General features: G+C 43.0%; 1 protein-coding gene across 2 annotated transcripts in view; it reads left to right on the forward strand.

Annotated features, from left to right (window-relative positions):
- The window catches only part of LOC104143190 (DGAT1/2-independent enzyme synthesizing storage lipids), a 30344-nt gene extending 21045 nt beyond the window's left edge, over window positions 1-9299 (forward strand). For both annotated transcript variants that reach the window (XM_068932700.1, XM_068932703.1), the window contains exon 7: window positions 3653-9299. The gene's annotated coding sequence lies outside the window, so the exon portion shown is untranslated. The remainder of the gene's footprint in view (window positions 1-3652) is intronic.
- The last annotated feature ends 7029 nt before the right edge of the window (window positions 9300-16328 follow it).

A 16328-nucleotide genomic window follows, 5' to 3' on the forward strand; every position in this document is an offset into this window, starting at 1 on the left:
GGATTAGAGCTGTAGTGAACCAAGCAAATTTGTTTCAGAAACTGCTCAGAGCAGTGAATCAGAACCCTATAGTGCAGTCGCTCTTTTAAGTAGAACCATATTGCATGTTACTCCTGAGTAAAGAGTATATGTTATCCCATATACTTCTTACTGAATCCGTAAATTCTCCTTTGACAAAATGAACCAAGCATTTGAACTTTTAAAAACAGAAATATGAGTCCCATTTAGTACCATGTGTTCAGAATGCTTTATTTTGAAGGAAAGAAATGAAAAATTAGCACAACTTGTAACACTTCTTTTTAGAACAGTGGTTCTTTTGAAAAACAGGGTAAACATTCCCAAATACCCTTTAAATCTAGTATATAATCTGCTAAATATCCATGTGCTTCAAACATAATTTTTATGTTAAGTTACTATATCAGGTTGAGAGGGAAAGCTTATATACTTTCCTTAAATAAAAGCCATTGAGGAGTTGCAACAGGAGGAGTTGCAGGGTCGGGCTTGTGTGCTCTCATAGCATATTACGTTTTTTTCTGAACTAAAGCCTATGCTTTTATTGTCCAAATAGGAGTATCTGAAATATTTCCTCTGATTGCCAGCAAGTTTAATCTACAGTTTCTAAATTAGCATCTGGGAACTCTTTAGCTGTGGGATGAGATCAGATTCCTTAAGGAAAGGCAACAGGCATTTTTGCTTTATTATGTGATCTCCTTTCAATAGTGTTGAATTTTTGACCTTTTCTTAACAGACAAAAACGGACAACAATTTTGTTTTTAAACAGCAATTGTATTCCAGTTGTTATCTATTCCTCCAAACACTTAAGCATATGCTTTGCCTTATACTCCTTCAGTTGTGTAATCCCATGGATTTTAAACAGTGGATATCCCATGGATAAGTGCATGAGGATGATGCCCTATGTTAGAATAAAATCACTGACTCGGAAAGAATCTATAAATGATGATCTGCAAAACACCAAAAGTACACACATTAAATAGGTGATTTTTTTTTTTTTAATATATCAAAAGCATTTTATGTGGTGCTGGATTAAATGTTTTAAAGCTTGGGGAAAAATCATGTTAGGTAAAAAGAAATGCCCATTTCAGAGTTTTTTTTTGTTTGTTTTTAATGATTTGGGTTTTACTTGAAGACAAGATTATGTCCTTTAAGTTATTGGAATATATTTCAAAAATATTATGTTAACACAAAATATCATTAAAACTGAGAATGCTAAAATGCTACATCTGAGTACAGCTTAAGTATGACTTAGTTTTTACGGTCCAGCTTGAGGAAAGTGTAGATCAGTCTATACTGTGAAATTCTCAAAGGCGACTAAACCATACTTTAATGTTGTGGTTGCATATATGTAGAAGAAAACTCAATTTAAAGGGTTCTATTAGATGTGAACAGACCTTTGTGATCTTAGATTTTGTAAAATTTATTTTACTAAATTTGAGGGCCGTGTTTAATGCAACTTTTGCCCCTTTAAGTACAAAGACAAGTATCAAAAGTCAAGTGCAGTATTGGTACTCTTTAGATGTTCATATTTGTATTTGTATAGACCTTTCATATTTATATTTAAAAATGTATAGAAGACACCTTCCAAATAAAATTGACAACTAGAACAGGCTTCTGGGATTGTGTTGTGTTTTTGAACTAAATGAAAATATAGTGCTGTGCGCTGTTGAACTATCAGCGCTTCTGAGCAATATGTAATACCCTTGAGAAGCTTTTCTTGCCTAGAAGAAGCCCCAAGAGGAATGAATTAAAGGAAAAATAATTGAGACAGTAGTGAAGTAATGGACAGAAGTCACATAAATGATATATCTGAGTTTTAATAGTTCTAGAGAGTGTCAAAGGAGGCCTTCTCAGGCACTGCAATACTACTAAAGTTGTTCTTAAGATTCCACACAGAAAGTAAATAGCAAAAGTGAAAAATTAAAATGTATTTGTACAGATTTGGTAGGTGAGTGATTATCTACCTTGTTTCTTTGAAAAAGAGGGGAAGTCTGGAGAGAGGCTCTTACAAATAAGCTTATGGACCAGGCTTTTTTTTAGCTGGTTTCGTTTACTGCTTGTTAGGCAGAAATGCTTAAAGGAAATTTTGACATCAGTAGACTAGATAGCAAATTATGTCATTATGTATTATATAAAGCCTTTGGATTTACTGAAGACTGTCCAGGCTTGTCTTTCTCCTATTTTAGCCTCTTCCATGCAAACAGCATAACTGGGACATTCATTTTTAGCTTGTTTGGAAATAGAGGTAGACTACTGTGCCAACAGGTATTTAGCATTGCCTCTCAGCAAGACCCAAACCTCCTACTGGCCAGTTTACTGTCTTGTGCAATAGCAGACCACAGTCCGAACATCTGTTATTAGGATGTTTTTGTATGAAATTAGCCACCACAAATGCAAGTTAGAGCAGGTTGTCAGCATTGCCAACGCAGTTGTGCAGTTCATCTAGTGTTGGGTTCGCTATGCAAGTATCCCATTATGTTTCTTCATCCTATTACTCTGAAGAGAAACATGCAGATATGGTGACTTTTAACTCTTGCTAGCCCTACAGTGCTTAATCCCTATCAAGCTAGTCATATATGCTGAATTGCTTTTTGGATGTTATTTTTGCACCAAAAAAGAAATATGCCAAAGATAAATGTAGGGATGTATGGAACTGGTGCATGAGTGTAATAGCACAGAAAATACATGGTAAGCAAGATAATCCTCCAAAACGTTTCTACTAAAACTTCATCAGACAATCTGATGGCACTTTTCTTAGTTCTGTTCGCTTCACTTTCTGTCTACTAAGGTCTTTACCAGCAACAAAGATAATGTGCTTCTGTGGTACAGATCGGTGATGCTAATGCCTTTTTCTCTAGTTCAGAGGTAGCCAAAATGAATGGTGGTCTCAACACAAATAACTTTTCTCATCGTGGGTTATTTGCAGTGTTTACTTGTTTGCTTTTTTGAATAAATTTGTTTTGCACAGACACTGTTTGCGAACTCACCACTTACTATCTTGAATTTTTGTTGCAACATACATTGAACACATGCCATATCTTGCTTCTTGAAGTATATTTTTAATTGTTATAATGATCTCTCCGTGTCAGAAAATTGGCCACAAATGTAATAAATTTTTGAATTGTAAGGAGATTCTTTTTCTTAAAAGTGTATGCTTCTGCTTGGTCTGTGTGTGTGTGTGTTTGTCTAAAATGCTACAAGCAGATAAGATGCAATTTAGAATTAACATCAAGCTGTATATATAAGGCAGGCTCAGCTTTTTTCTCCTCACTGTGCAGCTTAGTTGTTGGAAAGCAGGTCTATTCTTCTACAGCCATCACATAAGAGTAAGACCATCAGTCCCTAGCTTTCCTATTAGTAGCTATAACTGGAGAGAGTGCAAGGAGGGATTGCTTTAGCTCCTATTTTCTAGCTAAAACCACTGCAGACTCTAGAAAAAGAGATGCCAAACTTCTACACAAAACACTAAAGAGAATATTGTGTTATTCAGGGAAGATCTTAAAAGTTAACAAAAAAACTTTAAAAAAGTTAAAAGGCAAGAAATTGAACTATTTTTACTTAGGTCCTGTTCTTGGGAAACAAAATGTACCAAACATGGGGGAGGGTAGAATTTTGCAGTTTTTTGTCATCTTTACAGATTCTCTATAAGAGATACAGATAAGATCAATCCTGTTGCAGATATGCCTGAGCTGGAGCCTTATGTATTCCAGACTGAGTTTTACTTTTTTGTTTTCACAGAATCGTTTAGGTTGGAAGGGACCTCTGGAGATCATCTAGTCCAACCTCCCTGCTCAAGCAGGGTCCTCTAGAGCATATTGCCCAGGATCACATCCAGACGGGTTTTGAATATCTCCAGGGAAGGAGACTCCACTACCTCTCTGGGCAACCTGGTCCAATGCTCTGTCACCCTCACAGTGAAGAAGTTTTTTCTCAGGTTCAGATGGAACTTCCTGTGGTTCAGTTTCTGCCCATTGCCTCTTGTCCTGTTGCTGGGCACCACGGAGAAGAGGCTGGCCTCATCCTCTTGACACTCCCCCTTCAGATACTTGCACACATTGATGAGATCCCCTCTCAATCTTCTCTTCTCCAGGCTGAACAGGCCCAGCTCTCGCAGTCTTTCTTCAGAGGAGAGATGCTCCAGCCCTCTAATCATCTTGGTAGCCCTCCGCTGGACTCTCTCCAGGAGTGCCATGTCTCTCTTGTACTGGGGAGCCCAGGGCTGGACACAGCACTCCAGGTGAGGCCTCACCAAGGCTGAGGAGAGGGGCAGGATCACCTCCCTCGTCCTGCTGGAAACGCTCTGCCTCATGCACCCTAGGATCCCATTGGCCTTCCTGGCCACAAGGGCACACTGCTGCCTCATGTTTAACTTGTTGCCCACCAGCACTCCCAGGTCCTTCTCTGCAGAGCTACTTTCCAGCAGGTCAACCCCCAGCCTGTACTGCTGCATGGGGTTATTCCTGCCGAGGTGCAGGACCTTGCACTTGCCTTTGTTGAACTTCAGGAGGTTCCTCTCCGCCCACCTCTCCAGCCTCTCCAGGTCCCTCTGAAGGGCAGCACAGCCTTCTGGTGTGTATAGCCTCTCCTCCCAGTTTCGTATCCTCAGCAAACTTGCTGAGGGTGCACTCTGTCCCTTCCTCCAGGTCATTGATGTATATATTGAACAAGACTGGACCCAAGACTGACCCCTGGGGGACACCACTAGCCACAGGCCTCCAACTTGACTCTGCGCCATTCACCACAACCCTCTGAGCTCGGCCATCCAGCCAGTTCTCAATCCACCTCACCGTCCACTCGTCTAGCCCATACTTCCTGAGCTTACCTAGGAGGATGTGATGGGAGACAAGTGTCAAAAGCCTTGCTGAAGTCCAGGTAGACAACATCCACTGCTCTGCCCTCATCTACCCAGCCAGTCATTCCATCAGAGAAGGCTATCAGATTGGTCAAGCATGATTTCCCTTTGGTGAATCCATGCTGACTACTCCTGATCACCTTCTTGTCCTCCAGATGCTTAGTGAGGACCTCCCGGAGGAGCTGTTCCATCAGCTTTCCAGGGATGGAGGTGAGGCTGACAGGCCTGTAGTTTCCTGGCTCCTCCTTCTTGCCCTTTTGGAAGACTGGGGTGACATTGGCTTTCTTCCAGTCCTCAGGCACCTCTCCTGATCTCCAGGACCTTTCCAAGAGAATGGAGAGTGGCTTAGTGATAACATCCGCCAGCTCCCTGAGCACTCGGGGGTGCATCCCATCAGGGCCCATGGACTTATGGATGTCAAGTTGGGACAAAAGATCTCTAACCTGATCCTCCTCCACCAAGGGAGAGTCTTCCTTTCTCCAGCCTTCCTCTCTTGTCTCCAAGGTCTGGAATCCCTGAGGACTGGCCTTAGCAGTGAAGACTGAAGCAAAGGCAGCATTCAATAACTCTGCCTTCTCTGTATCCTTCGTCACCAGGGCACCCGCCCCATTCAGCGGCGGGCCCACGTTTTCCCTAGTCTTCCTTTTGCTCTTGATGTATTTGAAGAAGCCCTTCTTGTTGTCCTTGACATTCCTTGCCAGATTCAATTCCAACTGGGCCTTAGCCTTCCTTGTCGCATCCCTGCACACTCTGACAACGTCCCTGTATTCCTCCCAAGTGGCCTGTCCCCTTCTCCACATTCTGTACACTTCCTTCTTCTGCTGGAGTTTGGCCAGGAGTTCCTTGCTCATCCAGGCAGGTCTCCTGTCCGCTTTGCTCGACGTCTTCCTCAGAGGGATGCACTGCTCTTGAGCCTGGAGGAAGTGATGCTTGAATATTAACCAGCTTTCTTGGACCCCTCTTCCTTCTAGGGCCCTACCCCAGGAGATTCCCCTAAGTAGGTCCCTGAAGAGGCCAAAGTCAGCTCTCCTGAAGTCCAGCGTTGCAATCCTACTTATTGCCCTGCTCCCTCCTCAGAGGATCCTGAACTCCACCATCTCATGGTCACTGCAGCCAAGGCTGCCCCCAACCTTCACATCTCCAACTAGACCTTCTTTGTTTGTTAGTACAAGGTCTAGCATTGCACCTCTCCTCGTTGGCGTCTCCACCACCTGAGTCAAGAAATTATCATCCGTGCTTTGCAGGAACCTCTTTGACTGTTTGTGCCTAGCTGTGCTGTCTTGCCAACAGATGTCAGGGTGGTTGAAGTCTCCCATGAGAACCAGGGCCTGTGATCGTGAGGCTACTTCCAGCTGTCGGTAGAAGGCCTCATCGATGACTTCCTCCTAATACTGTTTTCCTATGGTCAGGAAAATACTCTCTGCCCCCTTAGACTTCTCTGCAATATCAGAGCAGCTTCAGTCATCCTTTAGTTAACTCTCATCAGGGAATGGGAAGGTAGAACTCAATGAACATATAGTAGTTCTCATTTTGATTTCTTTGAAGTCTATCGAAGATACATAAAAACATTTCTGAGCTCCTGTTTCAGCTGCTGTGATGGAACTGCCAGCACTCCAGATGCCTCTTGAATGGCTAGACTTCTCCTTACTGTATAAAAACTCTCCTGGCAGATCCACCAGGGCTTTTAAAATTTCCTGCCTGTCCTGAAATGGATGAATTTTCTCCTGTCCATACTGCAATGGATTAATTTGCCTAGCTAGCTGGCAGTTACAGGCTTGCTTGGCTGTGTTTTTTTTGCCTGCAGAGTTGCACATTCCAGATGGACTTTTTGGTATCTTTATTTGATTTTATGAGAACAAGCTTGAAGGAAAAGGCTGATTGCAATGTGGTTCGGTCCCTGAAGACTTTTATAAAAATAGAAGACAAGCCTCATAAATGAAACACAGGTGCACACCCACAAACTCCAAACTAGTTTTGGAGTCCTAATTCTGGACAGTCTTGGGTCACATCTACAGGAATAAAGCTTCCTGGCCTTTCTTTCTCTCGGTGCACACCCAGGACTTGGCAGAGAAGCAAAGCAGATGTGATGGTATTGCCAGTACCAAATGTGCCACCCGTGTTGTGCGATGAGGGTATGTGTGAGGGGGGTGCATCCTTTTTTGCAAGGAGCTGCAGTACAGCCTTGTGAGCAGATCTCAGCAGCACTGAGGGCCTCTTGGGAGCAAACGATAAGCCAGTAGACTCTAGCATGAGATATCTAGTAGCCTGCTTCATCCTAGACTTTTCATCAGGTAACACCTCAAGGGTTGCTATTTCCTTTCTAAAGCAAGCTAGCAGTCATGTTTCCTGCTAAATTCCTCTCTCCATCACTATCTCACACATGTCTCCACATCCTAGGGAATGGTGGTAACCCTGTACCAAAGAGCTGGTGCCCTGCAAGCACCCGCAGGCACAGTGTAACGAGGCTGCTAAGGTTGGCCTTGCAGTACGGGCAGTACATGAGGCTGCGGTAAACTGGGGCTGTCTTTGCAGCACGGGCAACGGAAGAGGCAGCAGCCAGGCTGCTCCAGCCATCCTGTTTTCAGTGCATCAAGTACCCTGAAAAACCTAGCACAGCCTAGAGCTGCTGCAGGTGTGGCTCAGCAGGCACAGTCTGTCCCTGGCTGCACAAGAAGTAAGGGCTGAGGAGCTAATCTAGTTAACTTCTGGTCTTCATGTGCACCCTACTACCATCTTTAGGGTCTCTGTGTGCACAGATCATTCTTTGTAGGGGAAGACTACAGCTCTAACAGGGTATGAAAGCTTTATAAAAAGAGCTTCTGGTATTTTTCTGTCATACATACAGTATCTGCAACTATTGCTTCTGGGAGGAAATAAGCTTTCTGCATAGCAGCTCAATTAAAGGAACTGACAGACATTCTTACACTGTATAATTTATTCTGTTCTTGTGGTGCAGCTTCTGGAACAAACATAGATCTGAAGTTCTGCTGACCACAACACCTTCAAGTTGCTTTGGGAACTCCATGCCCAGTGCTTCATTATTTAGCTCTGCAAAGCAGTCCTCTTCCATGATCAGTATGTACAGTTTGACAGGCATTTGAAGTTAGAAGATTGCTTTTTGTCTGCAGAAAGGTGATTAAGGAGAATTTAGCAGGTGGGTGGCTGAGCACCAGCTAGTTCCCAAAAGCACACTTACAGGAGCAATGAATATAGGGAGTTGACCTAAAAAGGTAAGCAGAAAATCTCAGCCAATGGAGTGCATTGATTGATCTTTTTTAGTTTCTTAACTCTTAACATCTTCTGACCATTAATGGCTACAGGACCAGATACTGTCTAGTCTTATTTTTTACACAGCAGCAGCATGTATGTACATATTTGTGTGTGTGTGTGTGTGTGTGTGTGTGTTCATGTGTGATGCCCTGTTTCTTCTGCATAAATAGGAACATGGAACTACTTCAGCTCCTGTTGCAAGTCAAATAGCAGACCAGTATTATTCAAGCCACCTATGGCTTTCAGAATGTCAGGATGATGGCTTTCGTATTGGGTTTGTCATTATGCTTAATCATTTCTTGTTAACTGGTGAACTAAGTTTCTGTAGATGTGCTGATTTCTAACTGATTGGCTCTTGAAACCATGCAGCAAAACACAGCCAGTATTGTGATAGCAAGGAAATAATGATTTCTGGAGCCCTAGCTCCTGATTTTAATCTCTGCAAATGTAGGAACTAAGGCTACAGGAACATTTTCATCAACTAGGAAGCTGCACTCCTTTATGGATTTGAGCCCCAGTTCCCACCTCTAACACGGAAAATGGCATCCATATTAGTAGCATGCTCACATCAGTGCAATTAAGATTGAAACACTTAGGTTTCAGAATAGTGGCCCTACCTCAACAAATGTTGGCAATACTGATCTTCCTGAGCTCCCGAGTAAAGTACATAGAAAAAGCAGATTTGACAAGGGCGTAAACAGACATATTCAAATACAAAGGAGCATGGGCTACAGATGCAATTTCACTTACAGAGTGGGGACTGCTTGAAAAAGACTGAAATCATTTTATCAGGGTTGTCCTTTGAGAGAAGTTTCACTTCTTTGGCAAGCTATCCTGTTTCGACAGTGACTGCACCTCCCCAGGCAGCGGGCCAGGCAGGAGATTGCAGAGGAGACATGCAGCCGAAGCAAAACAGATGAGCCTACGCTATAGGCTCTTTAGGGGCAGATCTGCTTCCATCTAAGCCTGAATCAAATTTAATACTAAACTGCTGGAAAGAGCTACTGATTTGCATCTGGGGAGAACAAAAGAGGTTTGGCTGAGCATAGACAGCCTGTGTGGAGGGAAGGCAGTGGGGTGATTCATCGCAGGATAAATGTGCCGCTGCTGGGGTGGAGCAAACTCAGTTTAAAGAGGTGCAGTGGGTGTTGGCAGCCGCTGGAAATAAATAAATAAATAAGATCAAGATAATGTGGCTGAGTGCAGGTAATTCACATACCATTGGTCCAAGTTTCCCTGCCTAGGATCCTGTACTGTTCTCTCAGTATACTGGATTTACTTTATGCTTCAGGAGAAAAAGCTGAATGTTTATTTCTGCCAGGAATTCACCAGTCTTAACAAAAATCCATCAGAAATGGAAACCTGGATTCTGCACAGGATTTTGGGCTTTGTTTTCCTGGCCGTTTTGCCCCTTTGTTTAGAGAGCTGTGCTGTCCCATTGCAACCATAATAATAGGAATCACTTAGCTGCCCCCTTTCAGCACCAAGCCTGTGGTGCAGAAAGAGGTTAACGTTTAGCAAGGCAGGCTGTTTAAGTTTGAAAAGCTGTGAAAGCGCAAGACGGCTCAGCGTGGCTCAGAAAGTGCAGATTATGCTCCTTGTTAAGATGAAAGGAAAATTTCTTTAAATGCCTGATCCCCGGAGATCAGGCGCTGGCCAGCCTGAAATCAGCGTTGTCTGGCTGCCACTTGGTGCCAGGCCTCCTTGTTTCACACTTAAAATAGTTAAGCCTGTTTTCCATAGTTGCCTTGGTAAGGTTTGCCTTGATTTACAGCACGGGCACCACCTCTCCATTTGCTTGTCCAGGGCAGGGCAGTCCATGGCATGGAAAAACCTGAACATTGCATCTCCTCTGTAGGCATGTGAGGGCAAATACAGCGAGGATGCACACAAGGAAATTCACAGTGAGAGATTTGCTAACATTTTGGCTCACTTTTTTTCATTTTTCCCCAGAGGTATTGGCTGGAAGCATGCAGCCAGCGTTTCTGATGTCAGAAACATTAAGGGCATGAGAATTTAGAAGCACTGCTGTTGTGGCATGAGTGGGAAACCACATGGCTGAAGCAGAGGCTATTCCTCTGAATACTTCATCTGAGCTTCTCTGAGTGTTAATACCAAGTACTGCATTCATGCCCTGACAGCTGCAGCAAGAGAAAGGCTCAGGTCAGTGCCTTGCCATTTAGTACAGCAGCAATGCAAGCTGACACATAGGGAGCAATTTATTCACGCAGCCTGATGTGGTCTGAAAAATCCAGTATGGAAAAGTCTTCTCCACACCCTCTGTTTAAAACTCAGACATGCGAGACCCAGAGAGAGCAGAGTGCAGGTCGCGACTCCAGCACGTGCAGCGGCTAGCAGTGTCCAGCTCCAGCACTCACCCTCTGCCTGGCTTCACACAGGCTGCATCTCCTCCCTGGCTCTGCCCTCTCCTTCGGCATGCACTGAGCTATACATTTACATCTTGTTCTCTAGGCACAGATTCTTTGCATATTTGCCCCGTGACTTTAGGCAGATGTAACATAAATAATAGAAAGACCAAAAGCTTGCTTACTTTCTTCCAGCTATACTAGCTAGCTTAATAAGAGGTACAGCATCTCCCTAGAAATCTGGCTTACTGTATGAACTCAAATGCCATCTCTTCAGTACTGCTCTTGAATCGAGGTAATAGTTAACGCAGAGAAAGTTACTGCCTCTGATAATTCAGGTTTCAGTGAAACGTCAGATAAATTCCTCAAGGCAAACTGTAATGAACACAAGACTTTCATGTTCTTCCAAGAATGTTTGTGTTTCTGTAAGGCCGCACGGGTTTTTCTTTCTCTTCCTTTAGGAAATATGATAGCTGTGATTTCAAAACATGTTGCACGTATGTGCACAAGGAAAACCACTCAAACAGATAAAAGTGCTACCAAACACTTCCCTTCTTATTTTAGTTCTGCTCCAGGCAGAAATAGGAACAGGCAGAGTATATTATCTCCATGTGCAGTAGGAAGCATCCTGTGGCATAGACCACTGGCTAAAAGGAATTATCTATGCAAGAGAAGTCAATTAAAGGAAAGATTTTATGAGATCTGTATTCAAAACAACGTTGTTAAAAGAAGTTACATTTCAAAATGAGGTTGAACTCTTACTTGTATGCCCTACAAGGGGGATGACCTGACTGATTGGCAGCAAAGTGCAGCGACTTCTCAGCCACAATTAAGGGGGCTCGTGTGTCAGACCAGATCAGACCATTAGCCCGTATCACTTCGCAAACTGCGGCATGCACTGGTAAGCACTTACTTCAGATCCTGACTGCAAATGCCCATAACATGTCTTACCTCGGTGCAATTCTGGAGGGCTGTGTGGCTGGCAAGTAACACAAAGCCAGACTGCGCAGCAATGCCTGTGTGCTGAACCGTAGCCACGATGACCTTTTAAATGTGTGCCACTGTGGCAGATGACACCATGCAAGTGGCTTGATAACTGCAACAGGCAAATCAGAGACTGTCCTTTTGGTTCCCTGCTCCCCAACCCACATTTTAAAGTCTTAGCAGGATGAGGAAAAGCCAGCAGTAGTTTATCAGAGGCCCTAACTGAGCACTGAAAAAGAAGCTAAAGGGCAACATTCTTTGGATCTCAAAGTTTCCAAGAGCATTTCTAGCTCCACTGTGTATTTTATTAAAATGCCTGATTCTAGCAGTTCATATGGAGGAAATCAAAGACAGAAGTTTTACTCCGTAATTCTTTATTTCTTCATAACAGAAAGACTGTTAGAAAGCCTCATATAGATCCTCTACAGGAAAGGTAAATCTGATTTTATATGCTAGATAATATGCCACTTTAATGACATCATGTCCCACTAGCATGTGAAAGTGTTTTCTCTGAAATCTGGGGGGAAGGCATCCAACACAGTCTCATGTCTTTACTTGCACTGAGTGACAAGTTGGGATAAGGTGACATGTCCAAACATAAGAAACTGCTATCAATAAATAAATAAATAGAGTTGCGTAGCTATAACTTTAAACATCAGACACATCAAATATAAAAGCAAAAGCCCATTAATTACCAACTACAGGACACACGTAGGAGTTTGTGTCACCTTAAAGAACAATATAACCGTAAGGCGTGTTTATTCTTAATTACCAGTAATGTCCTGCCTACTGTCAGCTGGGGCAGAGCGGGGAGGACCGTGACCCCTGTGTATGAGTACCAGTGCTTCTCACAGAAGATAAGACAACATCTTTCCTCCTTTATACTGTAAAACAGAATTTAAACTACAGCTTCATTTTTCCTTTACATACATAAAACACTGTATTGTGTATACTGCTCACACAGGTATGATATTTGAGGACGTTCATTAAGGGTTATCATGTTATATGCTTTATGCTATAACAAAGTTTAAATGCATGGCAATTCTTTGCACCTATGATTTTGTAATAAACCTGTAGGCAAAAGATGACACAGGATGCATATTAAATGATCATGAACACAGCAAAACACTCAGACCAATCAAACAAGTTTTTGCGTGGATTAACTTCCCTGCTTTCATCAGGATGCTGTTAGGACATTCCTGAGCAGTTCAGACCTCTGACGAAGTACCACACAGCTTTAACGTAACCAGAAAGCTCCTCTCCCATCGCTGCACTGTCGCAGCCAGCTGGAATCAAAGTTGGCGTAAGAGGGTAACAGCATTTGAAATGTAGACTCAGACATAACAGATGGTAAAATACAGCCCAAAGCAAAACCAAATCCCCAAAGGAAAGCACAAAAACAAATATCAGAGACAAACAGACATTTAAAGTAAACAAGTGGGGAAAAAAAAGCAGAAAAAGCCTTAAAGGGGGAATCTTGAAAGAGTGATAAAATCCTCAGACAAGCTAAAAAAGATCAGTAGGAACAAACAAATGCAATAAGGAATGGGTGAACTGCATTATGCTGCTCTCTCAGAGTGAAGGAGCCTCCAGATGTTCCCTGTTACTCTGATATGTAACTAAGAGTTATGAAATAGCTAGTTTGCTTTAGAGTTTGAAAAGGAGAAAATTAAAGCTGTCTGTGTTTGAATCGGCCATGATGAAGCTAGAACAGTACATAGATTTAAGGGGAACATCACAATTTCTTATTTGATAGGGTTGTCTTCAGAGCAGATTTCAAAGTTGGCCTGCTCTTCAGGGCAACAGTCTCTTCTCATACAGGGAGATGCAAGTTGTCTCCCAAAGAGAAAGGGTGTTGCGGATGCAGGAGTCAAAGCTGATGTGTCCAAAAGGCCCCTCGGATTACACTGAGTATTGAGGTGCTTTGGATATTCCGTGTGAAAAACAAGGGCCACGTCTTCTGGAGCCACTGACTGCCCCCAGCTCCTATTTGAGACAAGAAGCGCTGCAGGCCCTGAGTGCTCTTCAGAATAAAGCCAATATGATCTCCAGCTAAATCACTCATTTCCGGCAGAGAGACGTCTTTACTCTCCCTGGGCCCAAAGGCTTTTTCTCACTGCTTCCCCATTAAAGCGAGTTTCCCCGCAGAGCTCTCTGCAAGCCAGAAGCCGAGATGATGTACCTAAGTCAGAGGTAGCCAGAGACAACTAGAAGGAGAAGACAGATGCTCCTGGCACCAGTGCTCAGATGACTATCCCCCTTTTATTGAACTTTTGGTTCCCAGCAATTTCCCAGGCTGAGAGCACTGTTTTCGTGTCTCTGCAGCGTTTGCAGGGGGCAGCTGGGCTGTGGCTGGCTGTGGTGACTCGTCTCACACTAGCCTGAGGAGGAGAAACCATGTTGGCCTCCACTCCCCCAGAAAAACGGAGATACGTGGCAATAAGGAGCAAGGAGGAGGCATATGGCAAAATAGAGAAGTCACATGATAAAGGCACTGTGAGAAAATTTGCACAGGATATGAACCAGAGCAGAAACGGGAGGGTAGAAAATGACAGGGTGGGTGGCATCTGCAGGGGAGCCCGAGGAGGAGAAGGAGAAATGCACAGAAGGAAAAAAAGATTGTTGAGGGTGAGTGTAAACCATATGGGGGGCAAGTGTTATTTCAAAATCAACTGGGGTTCAGGGAGAAGTCCTGCATGCTCAGAGAGGCTGGAGGAGACAGCTGATAGTTGAGTATTTAGCATGGAAAAGCAGAGCAGTAAGCTTGAATAATCATGCATATAGGGACAATCACTTCTCCTGAACGCAGGAGATAGTCACCACTGTCCGCTTCATGATTTCCAGACCTAGAGAGATTAATAAAGTGCAGCATCATATAGACTTATGGAGAATTAATTTATGGAGGAGAACAGGAAAAAGACTCCTGACTAAGTAGAATTGTGCTATAGTATAGCCCCTTTTTCCCTCAGGAAGGGCAAACAAAGAGTCTCCATAACCTACAAGGACAGATTCCAGGACTTTGCACTCCTTTGCACAAGTGAAAAACAGCCAGATACTTCTCCCTGTCCAAGCATATAGGCCCAATTTACAGGAACTACTGCCAGTGAGTATTACTGAGCTCCACTAGTCAACAATATCAAAAAGGAAGTTGGTTCAGTATCTAAATAATCATTGGAGTTTTATGAAATGATCAGACTCCAAATCTGAACTAGTATAAGCTTTACAGATACAGGAAGTTTAAAATTAATTTAAGATGAACTTGCTTAAAACCATGAGCTAGTCTGGAGATAGACCGGAGGAGCCTACAGTATCAGTAATAACGCATTCACTCAATTACACTATTTAGGATGGAAATGTACTTAAGCCTATCCTCCCACATTTTGGGTCATTTCAGTGATCTTGCCTCCTATAAACTGGCCTATTTGGTTAATAATGATGGAATCTTCTTAAAAGCAGAAAGGTATGTAAGTCCTACGAGCACTTTTATCAGTTACACAGCACTGGGAAACACTTTACCTACTTAGAGGATGTGATTGCGGGAGAACAGTTTATGTTCACTACACTTAAAAAGAACCTAATTAAAAATAAATGACTTGGTTACTGGAAAACCCACCGAGGAGGAGCACCCCTTTGTCTGCTTCATGATGATCTCCAAATCTAGAGATACTAATGAAGTGCTGCATCATATAGACTTTAATTTATGGAGAAGAATAGGAAGAAGACTCCTGACTTTGGGTTTGTACGTAGCCTCTTGTATGTAGAATGAAAAATCTTTCCATCTAAGAGAAAAAAACTAAACTGCTTAACAATGCACATGAAGTGGCAGCTTTAGGCAGGGGCAGTAGGAAACGTATTGTGACAGGGACGATAAGCATGGCCCGGTGCACTAGACAACATGACAGCAAGCTCGATGCAGCAGCACACAGCTGAAGACACACCTCCGGTCAGGCTGGCTTTAAATGCTCTGGAGCTATGCTTTTGTCAGTAAATTGCACTCTCCTCCCCTTTCCCAGTAAAAAGAAACACAGATAAGCATATTAGTATACTATTAAGATAAACTAGTAACTGTCGATAATGTACTTTAGAGTTCACTCAACCTAAAAACATGCCAGAGATTTCTAACCTATCTTCACATTAAATTCAGCTGGGCTTCTGTGCTTGACTGTGGGTCTAGAGTGCTCCCAGAGCAGAAATACTGTACAGCATACATACTTACTTTTCTCCTTTCCAGCTTCATTTATAGAGCACAGAAGCCACTGAACAAATACATTTTATACCTGCGCAACATTTAGGAGAACTTAGGGACAAAGAAGAACTTTTCGTCTGTAACAGGCCTTTCTAAGATTCCTGTTGCTGTAGTATGAAAGCATTGTGCTTTATTTCTTATCTTTGAACTTAAGAAAATTATTTAGTTGTTGTTGGGTGGGTTGTTTTCCCCTATGTCCCTTTCTTGATGGTCTAAGAGAGACTAACAAAGAGCATCTAAGAAGGAAGAACAGGACCCTGGCTAAGGGATAGAAAGGCTATGAGATTTGGATCTATCCTTTGTTGCATAAATTCCCAGTGCTGCTTGGGGTGTAATTGCACATTATAAGGTGACAATGAAATCCAGGAGGGTTATTAAGGCCATTGGAGATGCTGCCAAAAACATCAACAACTTGTGCAATACTCTAGTGATTAAAGTACTTGCCCAGGAGGCAGGACCAGAAGAAGCTAAACCTTCCTTTAGTCAAAGGGTTTTGAACAGACTAAATTCGAGGAAGCTGCCTCTGCCTAGGAGGTTGTCCTAGTTATCACACTCAAGACAAGGCTGGGGTGAGGCCAATCTTCCCTCACCAGCT

This window comes from Struthio camelus, chromosome 2, assembly GCF_040807025.1.
Source record: "Struthio camelus isolate bStrCam1 chromosome 2, bStrCam1.hap1, whole genome shotgun sequence".
Classification (NCBI taxonomy): domain Eukaryota; kingdom Metazoa; phylum Chordata; class Aves; order Struthioniformes; family Struthionidae; genus Struthio; species Struthio camelus.